Source organism: Desmodus rotundus, chromosome 10 (assembly GCF_022682495.2).
Source record: "Desmodus rotundus isolate HL8 chromosome 10, HLdesRot8A.1, whole genome shotgun sequence".
Taxonomy (NCBI): domain Eukaryota; kingdom Metazoa; phylum Chordata; class Mammalia; order Chiroptera; family Phyllostomidae; genus Desmodus; species Desmodus rotundus.
In genome coordinates, this window is record NC_071396.1 from 102,672,974 (window position 1) to 102,689,513 (window position 16,540).

Consider the following 16,540-nt stretch of genomic DNA (forward strand, 5'->3'; position numbering starts at 1 on the left):
AGTTGGCTGTTTCTGGGCTAAATAATCTTATAAGCTGTATACTTAATACAGGTAGGTAACGTAAAAGTAGTTAAATGCCAAAAGGTTTTCTTCTCCGCTCTTTCGTTTTCTTTTATTTTTAACTCTCACTGAGTAAGGGTCTTCTCACTGCATTGAGGTTGGGCAGAAGAGACCTAAAAAAGAAATAACACATTTTAAAGTTCTTCCTGAAGATTCATGGAACCTAATTTTGCAATCAGAAAGGACTCTTCCTGGGTTTCGGTTATGTAACATTTTCTGACAAATAATGGAATTTGCTGTATTTCACTGTAAACAGTTTTGGGCCATGCTAAATGCAGCAACACCCCAAGGGTTATAATTAGTGAACTATTTTCTTACTGTGACAGATTCGCATGAGGAAAAGCCACGAGCATGTTTTATGCCGCTCTGGAAAAATGCAACTTGAGAAGCAGAATGATTTTTAAGTTGCCTACATTGGGGAAATAGAGATGTAATTAAGATGGTTACTTACGCACCACTGAGCCACACCAGCCAGGGCCACTGATCTCTTTGTAACAATTTTAATTTTTTTGTCAAAGTGATAATATGTACATGGATTTTTAAAGATGTCAAACTGTTTTCCAGTCCTCTTCCCTGTAGGCAGTTAATTTCAACTCTTTGGGTCGTTCTTCTGTTAATTGACATTCTTATTTCTAAGTAATGTACTTTACTAGATTTGGATTTGTCAAATTTGAGCTGTTACCTCCCAACTGTGTATTCTGGTAGTGCTGATGAGCCTGGGCTGTGGAGGCAGAAGGTCTGGGTTCTGATCCATCCTCTACCACTTACTGGCCGTATGTCCTTGAGCAAGATACTTAAGCTTTCTTTGCCTGATATATAAAACAACAATAATAATAACAATAATGGCTCATGCCTGCCCTTAATGTTGCTGGGGCAAGAGTACAGAGGGAGACCAGATGGCTAAATATTTAAAAGGCATAATGAAATATTTAAAAGCTACATTTAAATATTTAAAAGGCATATATACCATATGCCTAAATATTTAAAAGGTTTAAATCAAGCTGTATCTATGGCCGGGTCCCTGTTCCCACACAGGGCCCGGAAGCCTCCTCCTCAGGCGTCTTCTGGAGACCCAGAGTCTGAAGACACCCTCATCCTGGACCCCACCCCGTGAGCTGAGGGGCAGCAGGAATCCAGCCCAGTGGGGAGCTAGGCTTGGACAGACTGGGCCCAGCTGCAGTCTGAGCAGCTCAGGGTCCCCAGGGAGCCTGGGTGGGTGGTTTCTCTCTCCAGGATGATCTTGAGCTCCTCCCCCACACCTAACGTTTCCTCCTGAGGACTTCCAGGCAGCTGTAAGCACAGCCCCCAACCTGTGCCATCTGTGCAGGGGGCGGTCAGAGAGCTCTGGCGCCTGGGGCAGAGTCTGGGATCTGCCCTCACCATCTCTCTTCCGTCTGTTTTTCCCGTAATTCCCACTCATGCAGGCAGTTTCCAAAATGAAACAGACACACAGAACTTCTCCGTGAGACTGGAAAGGAAAAAGAGACTCCGCGTTTTAGTCGGTTGGACCGTTAGACAAATGGGCTGTCTACATCCCAGGCCCAGGGCACAGGCCGTGGTGAGGATTCCGAGGGAACAGAGGCAAAGCTCTCGAGCCCTGTCCTGCACTTGTGCCTCCGCGTTTTTGGCATTGTCACTTCACTGTGGTGTGGACTTTCTTCATTTGCTGTGCTGGGCTGTCAGAGGCAAAGGGTTGCCAGATTTAGCAAACAAAAAAACACAAGATGCCCAGATAAACAATGGAACATACATACACTAAGAGATTAATCGTTGTTTATCTGAAATTCAGATTGAACTGGATGGCCTGTGTTTTATCTGGCAGCCCCAGGAGGGCCCTTTCAGTCCGAGACTTGGCTCCTTCACTCGTCTTGTCTTGGGAGATAGTCCTGTGTTTTTTCTTTGATAATATCCTCTCAGTGTTTTCTCTTTCTGAAACTCTGTTTGTTAGATAGATGTTGGACCAACTGGAGTGAACTTTTAATTTTTATACCTTTTCTGTCCTATTGTCTGGATCTCTTTTTCTAGAGATACCCTGATTTCCTTGACTTTAAAAAAAATTATTTAGTTTTAGAGAGAGGGGAGAGGGAGAGAGGGAGAGGAACATCGCACGATTGCCTCCCACACACCCCCAACTGGGGACCCAGCCTGAAGCCTGGCATGTGCCCTGGCTGGGAATCGAACTGGCGACCTTTCAGTCCGCACGGTGAGCCACACCAGCCAGGGCTCCTTGACTTTCTTTTTTTCTTACCGCTTTTATCTTTTACTTCCATTTTGAATGTTATTGCTGTAAGTTTCTTCTTGTTCTTTGGGTTCTTCTTCATCATAACTTCCTATTCTTTTTTTCTCTGAGGATACTAATTATATATATATTCTTCCACTCAGGCTGCCCTGTCGTCTTTCTGTTTTCTTTTTTCGGTTTATTTCGGTCTGGTTCGTGTTGGAGGCTCTCCTGCAGGTCTGGCGATCTTACTGAAGGATAAGGCTGTGGAAAGCTGATTGGAAGCTCTGCCCATGCAGGTGAGACCTGTCTGCTGGGGGTCTCCTCTGTGATTCTCCGTGGTCTGCATTGAAGGACCCCACGAGTCAGCATCCAGAATCTCTGCACTGGAGCTTTTGTTTCGTGGGAGACTCATCCACTCTCCTGCCTGGGAAATAAACTTGGCTTGTGACTTCAGGGCTAGAGAGCACTGAAGGCCGGGCTTCCTGTCTCCTACCTCCCTGCGGGGGCTCCGAACTCCATTCCTTCGTGGCTTGGATGACCTGGAGATTTTTCCTCCTGCCCGTCCCTCGCTGTCCCAGGTTACACAGCGTTAGGGGATCACATGTGGGGCTCTGTGTACTGACTCCTGTCTGTCCCTCTGCCCCCAGCTCACTTCCTTCCCCCAGGCCCGGCTACCCATCCTCCCGCCTCTGAGGTGCCTCCTGCAGGACCTTGGGGGCGCAGCCGACTTCCCCACATTGCTGAGCCCGCTGCCACACCACTGTCCTCTTCCTTTTCTCAGGACTTGACCAGTGACTCACGTCGGCTTTGACTCTTTTCTCAGTGCCCTGTCCTTTGGGCAGATAGCATTTTGTGGCAACAGCTGTATTGAGATGCAAGTCACAGACCATACAGTTCGCCTCTTTATACCCTGCAGATGCGCGGTTTGCCGTCTATTCACAGAGTGGTGTAACCATCTCCTGTCAACTTTAGGGCCTTTTCATTGCCTTAGAAAGAAACCCTGTTCTCCCTCCCTACTTCTCCCAGCCCACCCCCCACCAGCCCTTAGCAACCACAGATCAGTCTTACATGTTTGCCTATTTTTATCTTTTCAAAAATACTTTTAATATCATCTTGTAGAATTTCAGGAGGGAAGGGAAAGAAGCTCATGAATTCGGTCAGCATGCTTCCTGGGGAGTTTTTGCCCCGTGTAGAATAGTGAAGCATGGGGCCTGTTCTCTGCTGGCGCATTCTGGGGACTAAGGACGCACATGGGGATTTTCCTCTCTGCTCTCATTCTCTCTCATCCTTCCCGCCCCCTCCCTTGTGTAACATCTCTGCTCGACTCTCGAACTTCGGATCTTTTGGAGTTGGGAATTGCCAAGCCCACAGTGGTGGCCGTCATGGCCTCTTGGCTTCTAGCAATTTCCAAGTGTGAAGAGTGGTTGTATGTTACTTGGGAGCTGGAAGGCCTACCTCTGAGTCCAGGCCCCAGGTCTGGGGGATTGCGGGGGTGGAGGCTTTGTGCCTGGAGACGGCAGAGGTTACTCTCAGGTGCTCCACAGCTCTGACTTGCCTGCTTTCACGTTTTGTCAACACCTGCTCTTTGGGGAGCATGGCTACAGCAGTTTTAGAAAATGGATTTTTGGGCTTTGGCTGAACCAGTTAGGGAGAGAAGACAAGCAGGAGAACCTGTTCTAAGTGATGATGAATACACCTGCGGGAGTGGAGGCATAAGTTACCGTATTTTGCTGAGTATAACGCACACTTTTTTGGCCCACATTTTTTAGGGAAAAATAAGGATGCACATTATACATGGATAGTACTAATTCTGTATCTGTATAAATGTTTTTAATTCTTTTGTTTATACTTAAGTGTTAAACATGTAACTCTAGAAAGCAATAACGATACCCGTATGTTCAAAAATAAATGCTAAAACTCCTTTATAATACAAAGAACAAGTATCTAAATATAAATAAAAAATTGAAATGAAAGGTTTTTTTGCCTGAAAGTTTGGGCCAAAAATGTGGGTGCACATTATACACGGCAAAATACGATAGTCCCGAATGAACGGTAACCATTCTTGGGGCTGCAGCTGGGAGTGCTGTTCCCCATTTCTCCTGGACCCCCCACGACCCCTGTGTTTGCTCTGCACCTCACCCCCTGCTCTCCCAGCCTGCAGGGCTCTGGTCTTGCCCTCCCCTGGCTCTAGGGCTGCCTCCCTTCGCTGCAGAAATTCAACTTTCCAGAGAACTAGATGGCTGTGGGTAGATGCCCCTACGTGACAAGGACTTCATAGCCCACTTTGGCTTTGACTATTCTCCAGTCTCAGTCTGTCCATTCCTGGTTTTCTGTAGCTTCTCTTGGACTGTTGGATGGGACTTGTGGTCACTTCCACTCGCAGCCAGCCTTTCATGGGGCCTGGTCTGGAGCTGCCAGTCTCGGCTGTGAACCGTGGGCAGGGCCGGGTGTGGTCAGAGCCAGGGTTAGGCGAGGAGCCTGGGAGAATGGAGAATGTAGCCGGTCCTTGGTTATGATTGGCTGGGAGGACAGTTTCAAAATTAAGAAAAAGGGTCACGGGACCACCGGAGAGACATTGAAGTATTTCGTTTAGTGAGTTGAAACTTTACTGCTGTGTACGAGGAAACTGCATTCCTTCCCACGTCTGAACGCCAGTGACCCTCCCAGTGGCTGATCCCTGAGGAGGCCTGGAGACACAGCCACGGCAGGACAAAGGCCACACATTGTGAAATGGAACGAGGTGCCATTAGGAACCAGTGCCACCACTGTGGAAGGCGCCTTCTCCTTTTCCTTCTGGCAAACCATCATCACCTCGAGCGGTGTCACTCTCCTTTTGTTGTTCATTCACTTTACTTAAATTTTTCAGTTACAATTGAATGTTTGTTTTGAGGAAAAAACAAAATTTTGTCGGAACCTCTCTGAAGCCAGTGCCTGCTGTATGATGCAGGGGTGTTCAAGTGAATACCTACACGAAAACATCAGAAGTCTAAAGCCCTAATATTGGGTAATGTGTGATTGAGGTTTTTAAAAGAAATTTTCAGTCTACCTTTGGGGACAGCTCAACGAATTGGTTTTCATTCCTCTGCATCTCTTCAGTTAGTAATACTAGGTGGCATTTGTGCTGCTGATATTTTGTGTGCTCTTCCTATAAAAATAGGTTGTATATAGTCAAGATGGCAAATTTTATGATACGTGCATTTATTATAATTTAAAAAATTTAAATGTATGTCTTGCTCTGTTTTCCTATGCGGAGGCCATTAATTACATTGGCTTGGTGACACAGGTGGATGTTAGTATGTGATTGGGAATCACACAGGAAACCAGTCGCTCCTCATTCACCACTGCTCATATTTCCCAGTTACATTGCTATTGTGGAAGCAAAGCCTGGCCTTGTTAGTAGGTATGTGAAGGATGGCAAGAGGGGGAAGCGATTCGTTTCTTTCCACCTGACCTGTACAGCCAAATCTTTAGGAGGGACCTGTTTTTTATGGGCTTTTGTTTTATAGATTAAAGTGTCAGTGTTCCGGTTGCCATCTTGCCCACCTTTGGGCAAAAAGAGAGACCCCATAATCATTTATCTTCTCTGGCCCCAGACTGCGGCTGGCTGTTGTTGCTGAGGATCCTTTGAATCCCTTTGTGTTCAGAAAGCATGCAGAACACAAACTTTAGGAAATTCTGTTTCTAATAAACTTTGGTTTAAAAGTTGCTAAGTCGTTTGCATTAGTCAGTGGCTGACCTTGAAGCAGCTTATGGGTAAGAGGATAAAACGGAAAATTAATCTCCACGTATTCAGAGTTGTCACTTACACATTTTAGGGATTACTTCTTGTTTGTAGTGGGTATTCACCAGCCTTCTTTGGAAGCAGAGGGGTTGCAGTTCCCATCTCCTGCTCCTGACAGCTCTTTTCTTTGCATCTTTTTTTCTTTTTAAAATATTTATTTATTTTTAGAGAGAGGGGAAGGGAGGGAGGAAGAGGGAGAGAAACGTTGATGTGCAAGAGAAACATTGATCGGTTGGTTTCATGTCTTCTGCACGTCCCCAAGTCGGGGACCTGGTCTGCTGCAACCCAGGCACGCGCCCTGACTGTGAACCGGTGCCTCTCAGCCTGTGGGACGATGCCCAGCCCACTGAGCTACACCAGCCAGGGCTTTTCCTTGCATTTTAAGTCTCCCCGTCCTCTTAGCTATTCATCATCTCTGTCTTACTTACTGTTTGTAAAACCCCGAACTCATGCTTTTTTAAGGTTTGCTCAGCTTTCTCTTAATGTCCTTTGTTGGCCCCAGAATCTCACTCAGGGTATCGCTTTGAGCCCGCAGGTCTCCTGCAGCTTCTCTCGGCAGTGGCAGTTTCTCAGGCTTTCCCTGGTTTTTTCTGACCTTGTCCATTTTGAGGGTACCTGGTCAGGCGTTTTGTGGAATGTCCCTTAGTTGGGATTTGTCTCATGTTTTTCCCATGGTTAGGCTGGGATAACGTGTCCTAACATCACATCAAGGGCACCTGCCATCCAAATAACTCATCACTGTTGAGAATGACCTTGGTCCCCTGCCTGAGGCAGGGTATGTCGGCTTCTCCTCTGTAAAGTGACTCTTGCCTCTCCCCTTTCTACACTGTCCTCTTTGGGATGAAAGTCACTAAGGAGCGGGACGTTATTTTTGGCCTCCGTAGAGCGGGGCATCTCCACAAGCTCTTTGGAATTCTGCCTCACGGACGTGTCTGCCTCTCCCCACTTACTCAGTCATTTCCGCCACTGACACCAGTGGGCACTCATGGACATTTACTTTATACTTTGGATTACAATCCAGTACTGCCTTACTTGTTGCTGAGTTACGTCAGCATTGGCCACGGGGGGCTCTTTCAGTCGCCGGCTGCATCCCTGTGACCTGTCTGCTTGTTTGATTTGGAGCCCCTTCTTATTCTGGCACCACAAGGTGCTCCAGGCTCACTTTGTGCACTTCCTGCCGGTTCCTAGAATCCGTTTCTCAGGAGCCCTGGCGCCTTGCAGTGGAGGATGGTGCTGGAAACGAAGAGCTGGGTGCTGGGCAGCCTCCTTGGTTTCTGGCGTTTGCTGCTTTGGGTCGCGGGACCGAAGCTGGGTTCATCTTCTCACGTGACTCCCTGTCTTCTTTTTCTTCCCGGCTCTTTCCACAGGATGGCCCAGATTTGGTTTCTAGAGCTGTCAGGCTTTTAGAAGACTAGATCAATGCAAAGTTGTTCTTCCACAGATGGGGAATGAAGGCTGCTTTTTTATGTGGTTTGAGTCCCAGTATTGACACTACATAGGACTCTGAGTATCATGTTAGATTGAATTTGGTTCAGTGAAAGTTTGGGTCTGTGATTTGTCTCTTTTATGACAGTTTTCAAGAAATTTATAGATTCACGAATCCTAGGGAGATAGTTAAAAACTTAGTCCAATTAAATTGTGAGCATGTGGTTTCATCAAGGCAAAATAAGCAGATGAAGTAAAGTAGACTGGGAACTAGAGACTCGCATCGATCTTAACCAGTTTCAGATGCCACTGAGGTCACAGAACATGCCAAGGGCCGGGCGACTGTTACAGTGTGGCCAGTTGGAACGATGTAGCATTCACGTCTTCAGCATGTAACATCTCCCCTATATTTGTCTTTTTAAAAAGTTAAATGAATCGGGGTAACATTGTTAAGTAAATCCCATAGGTTTCCATCATACAACTCTGTGATACACCTGTATATTGCATGGTGTGCTTACCACCCAAAGTCAAATCCTGTATTTGACCCCCGTTACCCTTTTACACCCCCCTTCATGTTTGTCTTTAATGGGACACGCTACTTGAGCACCACTTCCTTGCTGTTCAGTGAGAGTTAACTGTAAGCTGACATGAATATACTCCTCTTCACTCTGCATCTCAAAATAGATAGCGGCACCGTGTTCTCCTTTCTGCTTCTCATAGCATATTAATGATTGGTTGATTAAAAAATTTAACCCTAAGACTCAAAGCTTAAGAGTTTGATATAGTTCTCGGGCTCCCTTGGGGACGGCTTACTTGCCAGTGTCCTGAGGATTGGAAGAGGCAGACTCTTGGGTCTCACCTGCTCCAACTGCTGCCCCCTTAGAATGGAGGGAGCTCCGCCTTCTGCAGGGCGCAGGGGCGCAGTCCTTCCAGATGGGACTCTCAGCCAAGGCTGCTGCTGCTGCAGTTGCTGTTTGTGAGAAGTGGTGCACCCTGTGAAGGGCTGTGTCTGGGTAAATTTTTAATTCTGTTGTCGTTTGGGGTGGCAGAGGCCAGATGGGCTCCGGGGAGGTTGGCGCTGTTGGACCTCTGTCTGAGCAGCTCCTCCATCCACCTCTCTGGTTCTGACCCCTCGTGGGTTGTTTGTGTCTCAGCCTCTGCTTCTGATTGTGACCGAGGCGCACACCTTAGCCCATGGGTTCTGTGATGGACAATGTGAACCCCTGACCTCCCACCCTTGGACCCTCAGTACCAGCCACCCCACCGACTGTGTGGCCCACTTGGCTCCTTTCCCGCTCTTCCCCAAATCCACACACGCTGGAGCAAGGAAGGGTAATGATCACACACTGTTCTCCAGAACTCAGTCCCAACGGCTCAGCCAGACAGGACTCCTGGCTGGTTGTGGGATGAAAAGAGCGGGAACCTTCCTTGAACTTTTCTGACCACTGGCCAGTCCGTGTTTATATTTTACACTTTCTGGCTTGTTCTGTGGTATGTTTCGTTTTGACAGGGTTCCCTCTAAATAGCTCAGGATCAGCCTCCCCCACCCCACATACCTGGGGTTGGGTGTATGCTGTTTCCTTCACTCTTTTAGGTGGAAAACTTACCAACACAAAGAAGCCAGAAGGCAAAGGGCATGCTGGGCTGGACCAGAAGGGTACAGGAAGGGCTGTTGTGCCCTCCCAGCGATTGCCAGTGTCTGTGTGGCCGGCACGTTAGGAGCTCATTCTCCTCACCAGGGTTTGTCTGTAGAAATGCATTTGTTTTCGGGAACTGTATGGATGAGTTGTGTGTGCTCTTGCTTATTATTAAGTGACAAGAGCGTAGGTCAGTAAGCTATTTCACGGAGCTGCAGAAGGAAGTCAGTGGGGAATTCATCATCGCCCCCCTCATCAGTCACTGCACCGATATTTCTTTTTCTTTAAGTATATTTTATTGATTATGCTGTTACAGTTGTCCCATTTTTTTTCTACCCATTATCCCCCTCCACCCGTTACCCTCCCCCCACCCTCTTAGTTCATGTCCATGGGTTGTACATAAAAGTTCTTTGGCTTCTCCATTTCCTGTACTATTCTTAACCTCCCCCTGTCTACTTTATACCTACCATTTATGCATCTTATTCCCTGTATGTTTTCCCCCATTCTCCTCCTTCCCCTCCCTGCTGATAACCCTCCATGCTATCTCCATTTCTGTGATTCTGTTCCTGTTCTAGTTGTTTGCTTAGTGTGTTTTTGTTTTCATTGTTTAGGTTCAGTTTTTGATAGTTGTGAGTTTGTTGTCATTTTATTGTTTTTGATCTTCTTTTTCTTAGATAAGTCCCTTTAACATTTCATATAATAAGATCTTGGTGATGATGAACTCCTTTAACTTGACCTTATCTGGAGCACTTTATCTGCTCCTCCATTCTAAATGATAGCTTTGCTGGATAGAGTAATCTTGGATGTAGGTCCTTGCCTTCCATGACTTCAAATACTCTTCTTTCCAGCCCCTTCTTGCCAGTAAGGTTTCTTTTGAGAAATCAGCTGATAGTCTTATGGAAACTCATTTGTAGGTAACTCTGTCCTTTTCTTTTGCCGCTTTTAAGATACTCTTCTTCCCTTTAATCTTGGATAATGTAATTATGATATGTCTTGGTATGTTCCTCCTTGGGACCACCTTCTTTGGGGCTCTCTGAGCTTCTTGGACTTGATGTCTGTTTCCTTCACCAGTTTGGGAAAGTTTTTCTTCGTTATTTTTTCAAATAAGCTTTCAACTTCTTGTTCTTCCTCTTCTCCTTTTGGCACCTCTGTGATTTGGATGTTGGAACATTTTAAGTTGTCCCAGAGGTTCCGAAACCTCACCTCATGTTTTTGAGTTCTTGTTTCTTCATTCTGTTCCGATTGAATGTTTATTTCTTCCTTCTGGTCCAAACCATTGATTTGAGTCCTGGTTTCCTTCCCTTCACTGTTGGTTTCTTGTACATTTTCCTGTATTTCACTTATAGCCTTCCCTTCTTCCTTTATTTTGTAGCCATACTCAACCATTTCTGTGAGCATCCTGATTACCAGTATTTTGAACTCTGCATCTAATAGATTGGCTATCTCCTCATTGCCCAGTTCTTTCTCTGAAGCTTTGATCTGTTTTTTCATTTGGGCCACATTTCCTTGTCTCAGTGTAGCTGTTACGTTGTAAGGGACAGAGCCTTAGATATTTGCCAGGGTGGGGCAACCCACATGGCAGCATTGTGGCACTGTACGTGGGGTGTGGGTCAGAGAGGGAACAGTGCCGCTTGCTCAGCTCTTGCCCTGCTTTCAGTCACTTTCCCCACTACCCACAAGCGAATTGGTCCCTTTGGTGCTGATTCCTGGGTGGGTGGGTTTGTGTAGGTCCTAGGACCCCGTGGGTCCCTCTAATAGACTGTCCTGTGAGGCTGGGAGTTTCTCCTGCTGCCACAACCCCCACAGGTATTTACAGCTAGCGGTTTTGAGGTTTTATTTCCCCACACTAGAACCCTGGGTTGCGTGGTTTGTGTTGCTCCCCAGTTGTTCCTCCCAGTTTATCTGCAGGCGAATATGGGACCGCCCAGTCCACCAGCCACTCCCTTGCTGTACATCCTCCCATCCCAGGTGCCCACCTCTGCCCCTCCTACCAGTCTGGATGAATGTTTCTTCTTTGACTCCTTGGTTGTCTGATTTCTATACAGTTTGATTTCCTGGCAGTTCTGGTTGCTTTTTATTAACTTGGTGGTTGTCCTTTTGGTTGTGCAAGGAAGCAAAGTCTACCTCCACCTTTGTCTTGGCTGGAAGTGGCCACTGCACCAATATTTCTTTGATGCCTTGTAAGCAAGTCATATGGGGAACAGTTTAAACTTTGTAACGCTCAATAGTGCAGAAATTTGTATATAATGTCACCATTTTGCCGCCATGGATGTTGGGGGGAGCATTATTCGCTTAAAGTAACTTACTGTATAAAGATGGCAACAGAAATTAGTATAGCCTTTGAGGCAATCATTTTGGCATTTGTGTTCATGGATCAGAACAAAATGACCCATGGTTAGGTCAAATTTGGGAACTGTTGCTTCCCTCTTTCCAGAGACTTATCTGCCTGAAAGCAATCCGCTCATCGTAGAAAAGCTCAGCATCTCCTCTGTGTACTTCCGTCCTGTGTTGGTGGAAAGGCTAGTGCGACCTACAGAACTAGTTAGTGTCTCTGTTTTGCAGCATGTGAAGTGCTGCCTGAGGGTTTTTAATATTTTTCTAGAGGAGGTTGAGTGTCACTGAGTCACACAGCCAGGACCTGGAGGAAGAACAGGTTGGGAGGGAGAGGGAGGGCTTTAGTGTGGGTTGGACAGACGGTTGAGAGAGTCACTTGGGAAGTACAGCCTGCAGTTGGGAAGGGGGCTCTTCAGGGAGAATGAGGGCTGACTGCAGAAATACGTGAATTCCGTGAATGCTGATGGTTGTGTAACCGTTGGAGTTGCTGAGTCGCCTCGGCATGGAGGTAGAGGACAGTGTGAACGGGGGGACCCACCCGGGAGAGGGGGACGATCCAGTGAGCCAGGGAGAAGTCAGCTCACAGCAGTGTGGCAGCAGGCACCAGAGGAAGGACTTCTGGAAAAGGAAACTTGGCTGAAAAGGTCACAGGCGCAGAGAAAGGCTACAGGTAACAGCACAGGCTCAGGGGACAAAGGTTGGGAATGGACCCTTTGGGGAGTGTCCTGAGGCACTTGCTTTATTTCATTTAGTAGCTTTACACTATTAAATAGCATTTAAGTCTTTATTTTGAAGTCATTTTAACTCACAGGAAAGTTGCGACAAATAAAACAAGAGTTTGCATGTTCCCTTTACGCAGTTTTCTCTAACCACCTGATGCGATGGTAACACATTTAGCGAAACTAAAAAGCTGTCGTGGGCACACTGCCGCTAAGTGGGTCACAACCTTTATTTGTTCCCGTGGTCTCACCGTGTACAGTCACGGCGCTGTTTCCGAAGTTGCCCTGGTCCGCTCTTCTCTCCCCGTCTCTCATCGGCATGGCTATGTTACTCGCTGGTGATACGTTTAGGTTCTTTGGTGCAGTTGGTCTTTCATTGTGGGCCATCCCCTGTTTCTGGTTGCCTTTTTTCTTTTTCTTCCCCCATTTCCATGCAGTAAAATTCTCTCGGGTTTAGACAAATGCAAAGAAGTGTGTGTCCACCCCACACCTGTGGTAAGAACAGTTCCATCACTCCCCCAAATTCCTTCTTCCAGCCTGGGTTGGAGGGTGGATTGCCAGGGGGCTGGGGAGGAGCTGGGATGTACAGGGTTTGTCCCAGTTGACTAAGGGCAGCATGTTGGTGTGACAGCACCAAGGTAGAGCCACCAGGGGAAGGTTGGGGGAGTTCTCTTCACGCCAGTAGGCAGAGGGGATGGGAGTGACCGAAAGCACAGGAGAAGGGCAACAAGCTGACGGAGCAGGACCGGCTTGGCTGGGATCGGTTTGGCCAGCCAACTGCAGGACTGGGCAAGATCTCTAGGAAGGAAGGGCGTGGGGAGCGGGCTTGCCTGAGGCCTGTTATCGCCTGTTATCTTGGAGGCTGACCGCAGAAAGAAAAAGGCCCAGGCGTGGTGGAGTAGGTAAGGGGAGGAAATTAGAAATGGCCTCTGTCTTCTGGCAGGGTGGGAGTTAATGTGAAGGGAAAGAGGATTGTGGAGCTTAAGTGACACTGAGGACCCCCCAGGGAATACAGAGCAGGGATTTGCACAGCCTTCTCTTGGCAGCTGCACAACCCATGGAGGAAAGGCAAGGGCTGTCTGTGTGGCTGAGCTTTTGTTTGACCTATGAGTGCTTGGAGCTGGAGCAGGGGTGGGTGAGAAGTAAGCCAGGAGTTGCAGGTTGAGCTGAAGAGGCTGAGGTGTGTAGGGACCATTTACTCACGTGGTGGCTGGGTCCCCAGGGTCCCTAGGGAGTGCTGGGTGGAGGAGGGCAGGGAGGCCTTGCGGGAAGGGTGAAGAATAACCACAGGGAAGGGCTGGGGCTGCTTGTGTTTCGCAAGGTTATACCCTGACTACGGGACTCGGAGTTGGTATTTCCAGGACCAGCTTGAACTTCCACATAGGTTACATTCACATCAGGAATATTAGGTATTCACCGAAGCAGAAAACACACTACTTTGGCCAGAGAACCTGTGTACGGGTAGATCCTGCCATCAGAATTTAGTGAAACGAGTCCCTATCTGTTCTGGATCCTAGCAGTTGTGTTTACTGACTTCTTGTTAACGCATACGGAATTAACAACATGTGCCTTCTGTTCCTTTCACCCGTGTGCGAACTGTTCGCACACCGCGCGTTACCCCGTGTGTGCCGTCTGGAAGATGTTCTGCGCTCCTGGGCAGTGTGATCAGGGCCCCCGCCCACCAGTGCCGGAAGGTGACACAGTGGGGCACAGTTCCTCCCTGGACCTGGAGAGGAAATGTGAGACCTACAAGGTGCTCACTTATTGTCCACCGTCACACCAGGTCTGATTTGTGTGGAGGACAGAGGATAAAATGAGCTCTTTCTTTGGTTTTTGTCACTTGCGTAGGGCCTTCCAAAGACGTGATTCTTAGACTCCTTCTGTGGTTCCATTTACTGTTGCTAATTTTTCCTCAAAGCCGTCCACCCTTAGACATTCATGTATGTGTAGGTATGCGCTTGTGTTATTACCTATTGTTCTGAAACATAAGTGTCTGTCAGTGTGGGGGCCCAGTCTCCTCATCTCTCCCCCACTTTGCCAGAGGCAAGGCTGAGGCAGAGGTTCTTAACACCTTCTCCAGGGGCTGACACCTTCTATTCCGATTTAAAACACACGAACAACACCCCTCAGAACTGATGTATTTCCAGCAGACCTCTGTCACTGGCCCTGCTTGGTATTTGGAGGCCGTTGTGGTGACAGAGTGGCTGCCCTTAGGAACAGTTTGGATTGAAGCGGAGTAGAAGCAAAAGGTCAGCTTGGGAAAGGAGATGTGACTCCTGCCCTCCCCATTCCATTCCTTTCCTTTCCTTTTGCAGTTGAAGAGATGTGATGATAGGGGGCCTGAGACTACCAGAGATGGAGAAGATTGGTGGTGGGGGAAGCTCGAAGGCCTGCATACTAGTGCAACGGGAAAAACAAGAATTTAAATGTCCAGGGCCAAGAGAAGCCCATCCCAGGAAGACATTTAAAAATGGGGGGGGGGGGGATGCAGGAATCATTTTCTATGAGGAACAAAAATGGAAAACACTGCATAAATTAACATGTCATAACATTTTATATTTGAAGGAGAGACAATAAGGATCATAAATGAGATCCATTAATCTGTTGAATTATTATTTTTAAATATATTTATTGATTATGCTATTACAGTTGTCCCATTTCCCCCCTTCTCTCCACTCCACCCCGCCCACCCCTTCTCTCCCACATTCCCCCCCCTATAGTTCATGTCTATGGGTCATACTCATAGGAAATGTAGAAGCCAAAGAACTTACACTATTCTTACCCTCCCCTGTTTATTTTCTACCTACCATTTATGCTACTTATTCTCTGTACCTTCCCCCCCTCCCCCCCCCCACTCCCCCGCTGATAACCCTCCATGTGGTCTCTATTTATGTGGTTCTGTTTCTGTTCTAGTTGTTTGCTTAGTTTGCTTTTGTTTTTGTTTTGGGTGTGGTTGTTAGTAACTGTGAGTTTGCTGTCATTTTTACTGTTCATATTTTTTATCTTCTTTTTCTTAGATAAATCCCTTTAACATTTCATATAATAAGGGCCTGGTGATGATGAACTCCTTTAACTTGACCTTATCTGAGAAGCACTTTATCTGCCCTTCCATTCTAAATGATAGCTTTGCTGGATACAGTAATCTTGGATGGAGGTCCTTGCCTTTCATGACTTGGAATACTTCTTGCCAGCCCCTTCTTGCCTGTAAGGTCTCTTTGGAGAAATCAGCTGACAGTCTTATGGGAATTCCTTTGTAGGTAACTGTCTCCTTTTCTCTTGCTGCTTCTAAGATTCTCTCCTTCTGTTTCATCTTGGGTAATGGAATTATGATGTGTCTTGGTGTGTTCCTCCTTGGGTCCAGCTTCTTTGGGACTCTCTGAGCTTCCTGGACTTCCTGGAAGTCTATTTCCTTTGCCAGATTGTGGAAGTTCTCCTTCATTGTTTGTTCAAATAAGTGTTCAATTTTTTGTTCTTCCTCTTCTCCTTCTGCCACCCCTATAATTTGGATGTTGGAACGTTTCAAGATGTCCTAGAGGTTCCTAAGCCTCTCCTCATTTTTTTGAATTCTTGTTTCTTCATTCTTTTCTGGTTGGATGATTCTTTCTTCCTTCTGGTCCACACCATTGATTTGAGTCCCAGTTTCCTTCCCATCACTATTGGTTCCCTGTACATTTTCCTTTGTTTCTCTTAGCATAGCCTTCATTTTTTCATCTAATTTGCGACCAAATTCAACCAATTCTGTGAGCATCCTGAATACCAGTGTTTTGAACTGTGCATTTGATAGGTTGGCTTCTGTTCGTTGCTTAGCTGTATTATTTCTGGAGCTTTGATCTGTTCCTTCATTTGGGCCATTTTTTTTTGTCTTGGTGCGTCTGTTACTTAAAGGGGTGGAGCCTTAGGTGTTCACCTGGGTCGGGTAACACTGGTCGCTGTGCTGTGATGCTGTACGTGGGGGAGGCGCTGAGAGGGAGCAATGGCTCCTCCTCCACTCTCTGCCAGTATTAGTCACTCTCTCCACTACCCACAATCAAATTGGGCCCGTCTGGTGCTGATTACCAAGTGCGTGGGCTTGTGTACGCTCTAGGCCCCCGTGGGTCTCTCCAACGAACTCTCCTGTGAAGCTGGGGGTTTCTCCTGCTGCCGCCTCAACCCCCACAGGTGTTTTCAATCAGAGGTTTGAGGCTTTATTTCCCCAAGCTGGAGCCCTGGGTTGCACAGTCTGTTTTGCTCCCCCGCCGTTCCTCCCGGTTTACCTATGCGCGAATGTGGGGCCTCGGGCTCCTCTAGCGGCTGGACTATCTGCCCCGTTCATCGCACAACCTGCCACGTCTCAGGGTGCAGCCATGTTGCCACGAGTCCTGTA

At 47.3% G+C, this 16,540-nt stretch overlaps 1 protein-coding gene across 6 annotated transcripts in view; it reads left to right on the top strand.

Moving 5' to 3' along the window:
- ZNF532 (zinc finger protein 532) overlaps positions 1–16,540 on the top strand; it is a 95,645-nt gene that overhangs the window by 23,369 nt on the left and 55,736 nt on the right. Inside the window, exon 1 of one of the 6 annotated variants that reach the window (XM_053912627.2) lies at positions 12,045–12,128. The exons of the other annotated variants lie outside the window; for them this stretch is intronic. The gene's annotated coding sequence lies outside the window, so the exon portion shown is untranslated. Of the gene's footprint in view, positions 1–12,044; positions 12,129–16,540 lie in introns of those variants that run through there. 6 annotated transcript variants of the gene reach the window in all.